This window comes from Saccostrea cucullata, unplaced genomic scaffold (genome assembly GCF_032062105.1).
Source record: "Saccostrea cucullata isolate Sc308-1 unplaced genomic scaffold, CSIRO_AGI_Scuc_v1 ctg2392, whole genome shotgun sequence".
NCBI classification, from domain to species: Eukaryota; Metazoa; Mollusca; class Bivalvia; order Ostreida; family Ostreidae; genus Saccostrea; species Saccostrea cuccullata.
The window spans coordinates 28,857-41,801 of record NW_026935877.1 but is presented as its reverse complement, the minus strand read 5'-3'; positions in this window follow the sequence as shown (position 1 = coordinate 41,801).

Genomic DNA, 12,945 nt, shown 5'->3' with positions numbered 1-12,945 from the left:
CAGACAAGTCTTTCAATTCCTTTGATTTTGAAGCGGAGAAAATGTATTCTAAAATTGCAACAGATGGTAATGAAGAAGGTCGCACTTGCAAGGAATATATTATTTCTTTCATAGTTTAAAAAGGATTCTGAAAACTACATTTACTAAGGTTTGTTTAAGTCATGAATTTGTGTTCACGTAATACAGCTTCTAGTTTACATGAGGACCTAGAGGGCATACAAATTCTGAATCCGTTTTTTACCAAGTAAAACCCAGAGATGTTTGTTTTAGCGCTCCATTTGTTTTTTCAAGAATGGAGAGTTGCAAATTACATTGGAAACAGAATTTGTCTCGTTGAATTTTTTCCTCCCCGTGCCTCTACCGAGGAAAGAACTTAAATTATTTTATCAATTTTAATTTCACACAGAAAATAAATGTGTCATTTCAGAGATTAGAGCCCGTCGGTACCCTCATCTTCATAGTCAGGTACTTACTTCACTGAGCTATTGAAGCTGTTAAATTGGTTCAAGAAAAAATCAAAAAAGAGTTTGAAAATAAGCGTTTGGTGATCCCCTATCAAGCAGGCATTGCTGTTTTGAAGGGGGCAACTGTCTATTCTCATGGTAGCATCCTAAGGTGCTGAAGATTAAAGTTTGTTCAAATTTTACCCCTTCTACCTTTTAAGAGTAGGTCGAGACCACTCATGCATTTAAGCTTTTTAGATTTGTTGCCCTTTTTCTTAGCCACAGTACTCATGTGAGCGATGTGGCATCTGGACCTCTTATTATATAGATAATCTTGGCAAGACTAGAGATAAAACTTATCAAGGTGCGACAACAAATTGCCGGATAAAAAACCTATGAAAAAATATTTTCACAAACTTTACATAAAACGAAAGTTAAAATAACTTAACTAATGTGTAAATTATGGCACAGGAAAGATCGTTCCGAATTTTAGTGGCAGCAATTAATTTTGGGAAAACGTATTCGGGTTATGCCTACTCTTTCAAATCCAACTGTGCAAAAGCGGTGTTTAGTAAATGGGAATGAGGCCATGAGCCTCCTGTTCTTTTTTTGCTTTCTTTTTATTCTTTGTGTGATTGTACCAAACATCTCCATTTATTTTCAACTTTCAAATGGGAAAAGTTTAGCTGCAGATCTGTAGCTATCCGGAAAATTAAATATTGATAGACCGGACATCAACAGTGCCACCCATTTAAAAAAAACTGTATATTTATTGCGCACTAAAAAGTGCGCTCGGTTTTCAATTTATTTCTCCACGTTCCTAAAACTGAAATCTCATAATATTACTAACCGTGTGTTACTAACATATTCTTGGACTCTTTCTACAACAAAACGTTCGTCAGAATTATTTTTAATAGTCCTTCTGACCCTGATAGTGTAATTATCGGACATTTCGATTATATATACTGCCATTTTGGTTTCAAAGATAATTCGGTCCAATATGCTTCGTTTAGATGTCAACTACGAATGTAATTGATAAAGGAAACAGAAACTTTTTAAAATCTTCCTTCTTTTGCAATTGAGGTAAGAATTAGGAAGAAAAAATCAAGAACCGAGCGCACTTTTTTGTACGCAGTTAATAATATTTTTTTTCAATATGTGGCATTGTACAATGTAGCTAGGAAAAGTTGTACCCGGCTTCATTTGATTTTTGAGTGATTTCCCTACACACTTCTCACACTCCTTTTTTTTTTTCTTTCTAGGATCTTCAAAATCTTGTTCAAACCCCTCATATAAAGCTATGAGGAGGTTAGTTGCTGGTTTGGTCCAGTACACATATCTGCTACCTGTACCACTTTGCTCAACATCACCTGGGGAAAATATTATAAATAATTTAAATATTTTTTAAACAAGTGAAGTTTCAGACTATTTTTTTTATAAATGGGTTTAACCAGGCTGAATTTAAGCAATTCTGTTTTTTGTATTTATTTGGGCATTGTATTCTGAAAATATAGTATGCATTCATTGTACTGCATCATCAAAGCATCAAGTTGTTCATTCAAAAAAAGGTAGTTTATAGAATTATCTTTCTAAACAGCTACCGTTAAATTGACTTGTAATTGTTTATTTCCAGTATGAAAAGAAAATGCACAACTTATATTGTAAATACAGTTTCATATCCAATTGAATTATACACTTCCTACGATATATGTATATATATATATATATATATATATATATATATATATATATATATATATATATATATATATATATATATATATATATATATATATATATATATATATATATATCAGAGGTTGACTGACAACCACATTTTCTTTGACTTGTCTTACTTGTTACGCTAGTTGTCTCAGTGTCCAGACTTTCACCTACAATTACATCAATATATGATCACTTCACATATAATATACCAAAAATATCTCATACAAAACAGAGGTAACATTTAATTTAATGCACAGATTAAAATATGTTAAATGGATGTAGCACATAAAAGAAAATTTTAATTAAAAATACTAACCTATAAATGTATCATCTGGACCATCACTTATCACTTGACCTAAAGAGGAATATATACTCAAATTACTCTTTAATATTAAGTTAAAATACCTATAAAAATTGCTAAAGTATATTATGTATTTCACTAATAGTTTAATAAGAATATTAAAAATATTACTGATATAATATCCACCTACTGCTCCTGCTGTTGTTGTTGCAATCTCAACAAGATCAGCACCAGAGCCTACAATTTAAAATAAAGTATTGCACAATATTTCAAACATGCATGCATGTTTCTTTTCCTAAAATGCAATTGTGATACATTTGAATTTTAGCTGATTGAATTTTATTTTAAAGATTTTATTTTGCTTACCAAGAGTTTTTCAGTTTTTTCTTATCTGTGCTATCAGCTCTTTGTCTGTCATAAAATAAAAAAAAACAAAGTTTTCTTTCTGACATGCTTAAAAATAATTTCAATACCAATTTTTAAAGACAAACACTTTTGCAAGGCAAACATATGAGAAAGCACCAAATATATTTAAGATAATTGCCTATTATTATTTAATACTCCAGTTGTCTAACACACCTACACACACACATATATATAAACATTTTTTAAATTATATGAAAAATAAAGTTACCTTCACTATCAATAACTATATATATATTGTTGCATCAAACACTTGTGTGATCTGTATTTCCAATAGCTAGAAAATAAACAAATATCGAGGGTTTACTCGTGTATTGTATCTAACTTTTTTATTGTCATAAAATTGAAGAAACTCAGTAATCTGCATGTTTTGTTTTATTTGCTGTTGAGAAAATTCGAACGGAGTACCTTGTGTTGCTCAATATCGCATAAATACTCTGTACAAGAGTCATCTCTGCAGTTACCCGCCATCTTTTCTTCCGTGTACACGTGACTTATTTCAAGCCCGATTTCTAATATGGATTTTCTTAAAAATTTTTCTGAAATACCAGTCGAATGGAAAATATTATTAGTTTTTACAATAGTATCTTCAGGGTATCGACCAGTCGAATTCACCAATGATACGAAGATGATTAAAATATCGTATTGGTTGCGGCGAATTATTGCTTATACCGTTATTTGTTCTATGGAAATAAATTTAAAATGAAAAATAAAGCTTTGGTTTTCTGTGGGTTGAATTTTAACAACCATTTCTTGGGCTGTTCTAAACTCATAGTTAAGATTTTGCTCAATAAGAGTGAAATTTTCTGAACGTTGTTGTAAAAAATTATAAACAGCATATAAATACAGACATCATATTCTGAGCAAAAACATCCCAAAAAATATTACATCGTCAAGATAATACAAACATCGATCTATATTTTGAATTAATTAAACAAGGTGAGAAAACTTTGATCAATACCATTGAAATTCAACACTTTATTAGAACTCTAATCAATGACTTTAAGTTTTAATCGCGAAAACATAAAAAAGGCTAACGTAGATTTAAAATTTAACACCCATTTTCTTAAAGCACCTTAAATTTACTATGAGGCTTTGAAATGACATCTCTTCGATTTTTATTAAGTTTGCGCCTTAAAACCGCTTGGTCCGATTGTAATCGCTTAAAAAAAATATTCGTTTTTCTTCTCGAAAAATAATTGTCCATAAATTATTTCAACTTTGGTCAAATTATATCCCCAACGTCTTTTCTTTTTAAAGATATCAAAATTAAAAAGTTAAAAAAATAATTTTTGTTAGGTCAGACAATAAATAATCCTTTGTTGACATTTGTTGACATTGCTTGAAGTCATCTTCGAAAAATAAAATTTATCGCTTACATGTATAACTCGTGAAGAACAAATCCGAACATTTTTTCCACAACAAAGTGTATACAGGCAATATTCTAGCCCTCGTTACTAAACCCTATTTTTCCTTTATTCTGTAAATAAATAAAATATTAATATAAAAATTACTATGGATTATATTCAATTAATTCTTTATTTTTTAAAAGATAGTTCATAACTTAGCTGAGAAAAATACATACTCGGGTTTGAAATCTCTTCATTATTAAATATATCCGATAAAGGTATTTTTTCAAAGGTGACTTCAAAACAGATCTTAACTTCCAGTCAGGAACTGCTGTTTATCAACAGGGTTTTTTGGTATATGTTTTCTTTGCAAGGATTGCTGTAATAAACTATTAAATCAATCTCATAATTAATTTCTATATGTTATCTATGTAATGACATACTTTTATTGATAAAGATAATATGTGCCTGTTTCGGATGAAGCGGCTTTAAATAAAAACTACCAATTGTGGTGGTAGAAATTCACTTTGCTCAAGTATCCAGTTGTCATGGAGATCCATTGCATTTCTCTATTTTTGGCAAAATGAAAATTGAGAAAATGAAAATACATTTTTATTCCTTGTAAACTGAAACAGAAATAATTGCATCCTAAGAAAACACCATATTTTTAAAGTAAACAAGACACACGCATAATTATGCTACATGTAATTACAAACATAGGTAATCAAATATTAAGAAGCTCACCTCAACGAATGTTATCAGTGTCAGTAATGCAAATCTGACATGATATTTCCTTAATAAATTATATTTATCCCAGGTATAGCATAAATTCATCTCGACTTCGTTGAGGTGAGCAAAAGCATGCAAATCAATATACTAACTACATATACTATGCTAAATATAAGAAGGGAGTTTCTTTTTTTTATATAAAGTTTAAAATGCATGAAAATAAACATGTCTCAAAATTAGCCTACTAAAATAATTGGAAAAAAGACTATTTTCTACCGTTTATCAACTCTTCTTAAAGATAAGTTTAAAACACACTGCTCTCTCAAATGTTTAATTAATTAGTACAAGGGATAATACAATAATGCACAAAATATATTGATGATAGGCTGTCATTTCTATTAATAGTAAAAAATTCTAAGAATATTATGGAAAATGATTATTTTCTATCATTTAGTAGCTCTACTATAACACTATTCAATTAAAAACATATTGCTCACACTAAACTGAATGTTTTTTTCTATTAGTACCAGGGATAGTACAATAATTCACCAATCGGCAATCCTCGGCTGTGATACTATTAGGGGGAGAAATACGCATCAAGTCGATGCATTTCTCCGCCGGTGTAAAGACGAATAATGACGCTCATCGAATAATGACCGGGGGTCATTATTCGACAGCGAAAAATGAGCCCCGGTCATTATTCGAGGTAGAAAAATTACCCTTTTGCCTGTAGAAAAAATGGCACCACCTTAGACATTTGCAGAACCAACGTGAAGAAAAATAACCGGAGTAGAAAAATGACTCCATGTGGATTAAAACTTTTTCGGGGGCAAAAAAAAGATAAAGAAGCATATTGGCCAAAATGCTCACCTGAGCTAATTTGGAATAAATTGATGGTATGTTGATCTTAAAACAAACGATTATAGCTTTATTTTAAGGTCGTTGCGATGATTCAGAATCTAAAGGAATAAAGATTAATCGAGCCTGTAAGGTTAGGTAAACATTGTTTTTCGATGGGGAAATCATCGTCCTGACAGAAAAAAATCAATAGTATCATATATTATTATATCCTCCGCTTGAAAAGCGGGAGGGTATATAGTAATCAGGATGTCCCTCCGTCCGTCTGTTACGCTTTTGGATATCCGTCTGTTATCCGCAACTCCTCTTATATATAAAATGATGTGTTTGTGAAACAGCTATGCCCCTGTATTGCAACAAGGCGATGATTAAACTTTTCTTAAGTGCAATTTAAATATAAAGGAACCAAAAGTAGTGAAATACAATTGCAAATTAGGAAAGCCCCAGCACCAAATGTTCAAAATTAATGGCCAAGGATAAGACTTAGTGTTTGAAAGGTAGGTCAAACTCAAAGGTCAAAGAGTCAAAGTTGATGGTTTCTTAAGAAAGGTTTGATGTAACAAGGACTACATCTGTGAAGTTTGAGAGTACTTATGTCTAGTATTTACTGTTTAAAAGTTATAGCCAAAGTAAATTAAAAATTTGGCATTTTTTTGTAAAATGGGACAAACTCCAACGTAAAGGTCAAAAGGTCAGATTTGGTGGTACCCAAAGTAAGGTCTTGTCACAAGGAATATACACATATTGAATACGAAAGGCATAGCTACAAAAAATGAAAAGTTGTGATCAAGGTTAGAGTTTTTGCGAGAAAAACACCGCCAGATAGACAGACAGGCATACAGACGGACACGATAAAACTATATAACCCCGAATCTTCGATTACAGGGACTTAATAAGAAATGGTCTTCAATTAGCTTTTCATATTATGATACAGTATAAAGAAGACGTTACAAAAACGAAAATGTTTGTTCAGATTTTCATATTAAATTCTCTGAAAAATATACTTAGAACTGGGTAAAAATGTGGATTAAAGCAAGAATTAAGAAATTCTTCGAAAACCCAAAATGCATCTACTGACAAAGTTTGATTTTTCTTAGCCAATAAATACTTGTGATCCTCAAAAGTAGGTCACCGTGACCTAATTTTTGGTTGACATGCTTTGAAAATCTAAGATGCATCAAACGACAAAGTTCGATGATTGTAGCCCAATATGTACCTGAGATACTTAAATAAAGCAATAAAATATCGAAAGTAGATCACCGTGACCTACTTTTTGGTCGAAATCTTTAGGAACTTAAGATGCATCAACTGACAAAATTTAATGATCATAGGTCTAATAGTATTCAAAATATGCCTTTTAAACAATTTGAAAACAAATGCCTGCAGAGTTCAAAAAGTAGGTCATAAATATGTTTTAAGACCCCATGTTGTATCAACTTTCAAGATTTGGAGATTTTACACATCTCGGTGTCTCAAATAATAGGAATAAATGTTTTACAAAAGATTTGCCATTAAGTTCAAAAAGTAGGTCACGATGACCTACTTTTTTGTTGATGTTGTTTAAGGACCAAACATGCACCAACGGACAAAGCTTTTTGATCATAGGCCTTATAGTGTCTAAAATAAGCCTTCAAATCAATTTGAAAACAAAAGCCCGTAAGTGGGTCACTGTGACCTAATTTTGTGTTAAGGTGATGTGAAGTCCTGAGATGCATCAACTTACAAGATTTGATGATCTTAGTCCTTATGGTAAGCAAAATATCAATGTTTTTAATAAGTGTTAATTTTGGTCAACTTTTAAGTGATCTTGAGACCACGCTCTTTGCCCAAGGGTCATGTCTTGAAATTATTTTTACTTCAACATATTCCAACCCTTGTATGTAAGTTTGATTTTTAAGTTATGGCCCATATTCTAAAAATTTACGCACTCCGCACTCCACACGACGCACATCACACAAATAGCCATAGCATTACCTCTTTGAGCATATAACTCAAAAAAGCTAAAAATGCATTTCAATTAATCAGTAATATTCAGCAATAATCAGTAGTGCCCCTTCCACATATCAGTCCCTGACGCTAGGTCCACAAATTGCACAACTCTCTAAAAAGGCACCCTTGCTTATCAAAATTTTTGATTAATACCAAAGAGAGATTTCAATCAAGTCTTTTTCAGTAAATTAGAAGAGCTCTCCCCCTCTATGGTATCCCTGATCCAGCCGGCTTGGGCCTTGAAATTCACAATTCTGGAAGAAGGGTCATGTAATGTAAACTCAACACAAAAATGCACTTATGACATATAAAAACATAGGTAATCAAAGATTACGAAGCTCACCTCGACGAATGTTATTAGTATAAGTAGTGCAAATATCACATGTAATATTTTGTTTAAAACGAATGTGCATCCTGACAACAATATTTATGCAAGTTCTGTTTAAGTAGGTCTTATAGTTCACTGGGAAAAGACCTCGACTCAAAAACTCTAATCTGGTCACTCATCTGGAAAATGTAGACAAGATCCAGCATCCGAAGCGAGTCTGGTAGTGTCCGTCCCCAGATCTATCATCCAGATTTATCATCCATGCAATTTTTTTCCAGGTAGGGTTTTTAGTTACTTGGGAATTGACTTGATCCTAAAACTTGAACCTAGTCACTCATCTGAAAAATGTAGGTCAGATCCAACATCCGAAGCAAGTCAAGTAGTTTCCATCTCCAGATGCATCATCCATGCAAGTTTGGTCTTGATAGATAGGGCTTATAGTTACTTTGGAATGAACCTACTCCTAAAACTTTAATCTAGTCACTCATCCTGAAAATGTAGGTCAGATCCACCATCCAAAGCAAGTCTTGTTGTATCCATTCCTAGATACATAATCCAAGGACATATTTTTTGGGAATGGACATGCTCCTAAAACTTTAACCGGGACGCCGACGCTAACGCCGACGTAGACGCCGGGCCAGGGTTATAGCATAAGCTAATCTTAATAAACATTTTGTAAATTCTCACAAGACCTTATCAAAACACCAAACTGAAAATTCACAAAATTATGCACTTTTTTCGCCTTCTACGCTGTGCACCTGTAAAAAGATAATTTTGAAAATCACCGATGATATATAAAATTAAAGACTATAACAGATTTACAATATAAATGAGAAGTTTTATGGTTACCTTCAAACCCTATACCTGATTTTATTTCTCCCACATCTCTCATCACCAAATTCAAATTTGACTCTACTGAATGCATACCAGCATTCAAGGAATGCATTTGTGACTCTATTGAATTCATTCTCTCGAGGATTTCTTTGTCATGCTTACATTCAATTTTGATTTTATCTATATATGCCTCTCGATTATTTTCTTCCAAGGAGAGATTCTTTATGTAATTGAGTGTATTCAAGTAGCTATTTCCAGTAAAGGTTTCAAGTCGCGTGCAGATATCAGAGATGATTGACCAGCAATCGTTAAACACTGATTGGGAGGTTGAAGCTGATCTTACGTGACCAAACACATTGTTTCGTATCAGTCTGATCCTTTCCACGTCATCGCCCTCAGTTATCTCCCCTGATGCAGGTAAGGCCTTCAAACCCCAATCTTTTGTTGGCTTAGTGATTGTTGAAAAATTTCTTATCAAGGTGTACAAAAGTGTTATATCAAAGTTCTTATAACCTGAATTTTTGGCATCTTTCAAGAGATTCTGTTGCTCACCATTGAGATCTTTATATCTTTTTGATGCATTCACCTTGACAAAAATATTAGAAGAGGGTATATTATTCTCTAAAATGTCTCTAAGGGTTTGTGTCAACACATCAATTATCGCCATTCCAACTTTGGCAAATCTAGTACGGTCATCAAGATTTAATCCTGAAGATCCTGATGTCATGCATTTAGCACATTCCTCTGTCTCCTAAAATGAATAAGTAATTCATTACAAGAAGGTAGATATTGCTCTTGTTTTCGTTTTTAAATGTATTCGCCACAAATATACCCAGAAGGATTTATCTATACAATTAGCATGTAAAGAAAAAAAAGAAACAATAGACTTAACGACCTTAATGGTTACCTGAGTCTTTATTACGTGCAAACTTTACACACCAATATAATTGTGCACTACATGTATTAGTATGCCTATCTTAAATTATTTTCCATATGGGACACCCTTGGTCTATGAAGAAGTTAAAGCCACGAATTACACATATTAAGAAGATTGATTGATTAATTGTATACTGTTTAACGTCCCTCTCCAGAATATTTCACTGATATGGAGACGTCACCATTACCGGTGAAGGGCTGCAAATTTGGGCCTTTGCTCGGCACTCAGGGCCATTGAGCAGGGACGGATTTTTATCGTGCCACACCTGCTGTGACACGGGGCCTCGGTTTATACGGTCTCATCCGAAGGACCGCCCCATTTAGACGCCTTTTACGACAAGCAAGGGGGTACTGAGGATCTATTCTAACCCGGATTCCCACGGGGTCAATTTAGGAAGAAGCATCCTTGCTTTCCCACCTTTGCATTTAAAGTTTTCAGCCAAATACCCATTAGCAACGAAAATGTTTAAAATATCAATGCATTTTTACTAAAAAAATCAATGAAGCCTCACCTAACACCAGTACCCATGATCCAAATATCATTTAATTCACAATTTTATAACAATATCCTTGCCCATAATAAACTAGCTTGTCTGCTTCATACCCAGAAGATTGATTGATTGAATGTATGTATGTCTAATTCGAGAACGTTTTATACATATAGAGACCTCACCATATACCGTTAAAGGGCTTTAAATTTTGACCTTTACTTGACTCTAAGGGTAATTGAGCAGTGAAGGATCTTATCGTGCCAATGTCTGCAGTGACAAGGGGCCTCTGTTTTAAAGATACCATTGAAGGTCTTGCAAACTCTCACTTGAACGTGCGGAGCGCATGTCGAAGGAACATTTGCTAAATACTTTTTATATCGACATAGGTCAGTTGTGGCAGAGATTCCAACCTTCCAAACACGGAGCGAGCGAGCTGTAATGATGGTATCAGAAGAATTTTTTTTCAATAAATAGCGCATTTTACTCCATCAAAAGAGCACCAACCCTTACACCACAAGAACCTATGAAAATCACAATATTTGAAGTGACAACCTTGCTTATCAATAGTATGCACCTTGTTTGCTTTGTACCATGGAGAAGAAAAGAACATCTTGAAAGAAATGAAGCATTTCCACTATATAATCTATATACAAGAACCCCTGAGGATTAGGCCAAAAATTTTGCAATCTAAAATGAGACACTTTGCTCGTCATAACCAATCTGTTCTTGTTGAACTGTTTTAGATTCAGGGGGAGAGAAAAAGATTGAATAATTTATGCACTTTAACTCTATAGAGCCCTACCATTAAGAACCCTGACCCGGGACCCAGGAATGTTTAAATTTTGAACAGAGTACAAATTACAATTTTATCCACAATTTGACTAAATAATTTTTAGGAGTAAAAAGAAATGTTACAAGAAAACACTATCTTGATGACTTTAGCCCCATATCTCAAGCCAACGGGGGACAGGTAGAATTAAGTTCATAGCATTTGTGCCCCTTTGCCCATTGATGTTATATAATAAAATTGATTGAAATCGGTTCTGTGATTCAAGAGAAGAAGCTGGCTATGTTCAAACGACGAACAACGATGGTCAAAAACGTATATCAATAGGTCATCTTAGTGATATGAAAAGTAACTACGTGAGGTTTTTGAAAAAAAAAGAGAACAGTAGTTTAGGTGCTTACTGACACTTTTGGTTTTGAAAATCAAAAATGTACAAATATTTGTGTAACCGAGACCATCTGCTGAGAAGTAAACTGTGTTGGAAGATGTTCAAGGGACTAGATTTAGTCAGTGAAATACAAATGACATTGTTTTAATAGTAGGCTCATTTAATATTAAGTTTGACTACATTTTTCTAAATAATTCAGAGGGCTGAAGTCAATCAACAAGAAATGTATTCAAGTCACCAGGTCTTAAGGTCTTATCTGTGATATTGCAAGATCTGTGATTTCGCCCTCTTCTCGATTGAATTCCTCTAGATAATTATGACATTGGTCACTGTTAGTTATCTTCACTCTTTTTATTTATATCATATCATTGTATATAACATTTCATTTTTCTCGGATAATTTTAATCATGTTCACTAAAATTAAATTGCTCTTCTCAAACAAGATTCTAAATGAGAGACGTTAATTTATCCCTTAATTGAGATTTTATTAGTATAGAGTAAACAAAAATCAAAGAATTTACACCATTCAGTCAACTGAATGGTGACTGGAAATGCTACAAAGGTCAATGAATGAGAGAAATGTATCATTCAGTGACCTTTCGTGAGACTTTCTGTCATCTCTTATTGAAATGAATAACGGAGATCATCATGTGTACTACATGTTTATACATACCTTTTCCCAAAATATCAAAGTTTCATTAACGTCTATTTCGTGTTTATTCACTATCGGACAGTTGCATTGAATTTCTTTAGCTTCAGATAGTTTCTTTTCGGGGATGAATGACGTATCCTTTTCACTGCAGAAAACATTCAAACATTTATAACCCTTCTGAAAGGTCTTCTCCTCCTCAAATGTCTTTGTCAATTGTGTTAAGGCAATTTCAATGGATCTTCCAATTTCACAGGAAACCTTTGGTTGCAGATTATTAATTCTCATGACCTGTATCTGAATGTCGTTATCAAAAATACCAACAATAACAGTGTGATTTTCTGTTGTTTCAAAAATTGCGGCTGTGTGATACAGACAAAGACTTTTGTCCTCATCCAGCTGTGCAATCCACTTAAGGGAACTCATGCAGTATGCAATTAGTCTGTAATACACAAACATGGCAAAGGATGTAAACCGAAAGCACAAAACGGAAGAGTACCTCCATTTCCTTTTAAATATTTGGCGTGTAAAACTTTTATTATTCATGCAGGGGACATACCACGAGGTTTTGTCAGCGGCATCAACTATGCTTACTAACATAAGTAATCTTTCCATATATAGCATAAGTTCTCTCTTGTGATCTAGATACGATTGGTCACCTGTCCAGAGAGCTTCGACAAGTTCATGTTCCAGTTTTCCAGTTTCGTTGAAACAT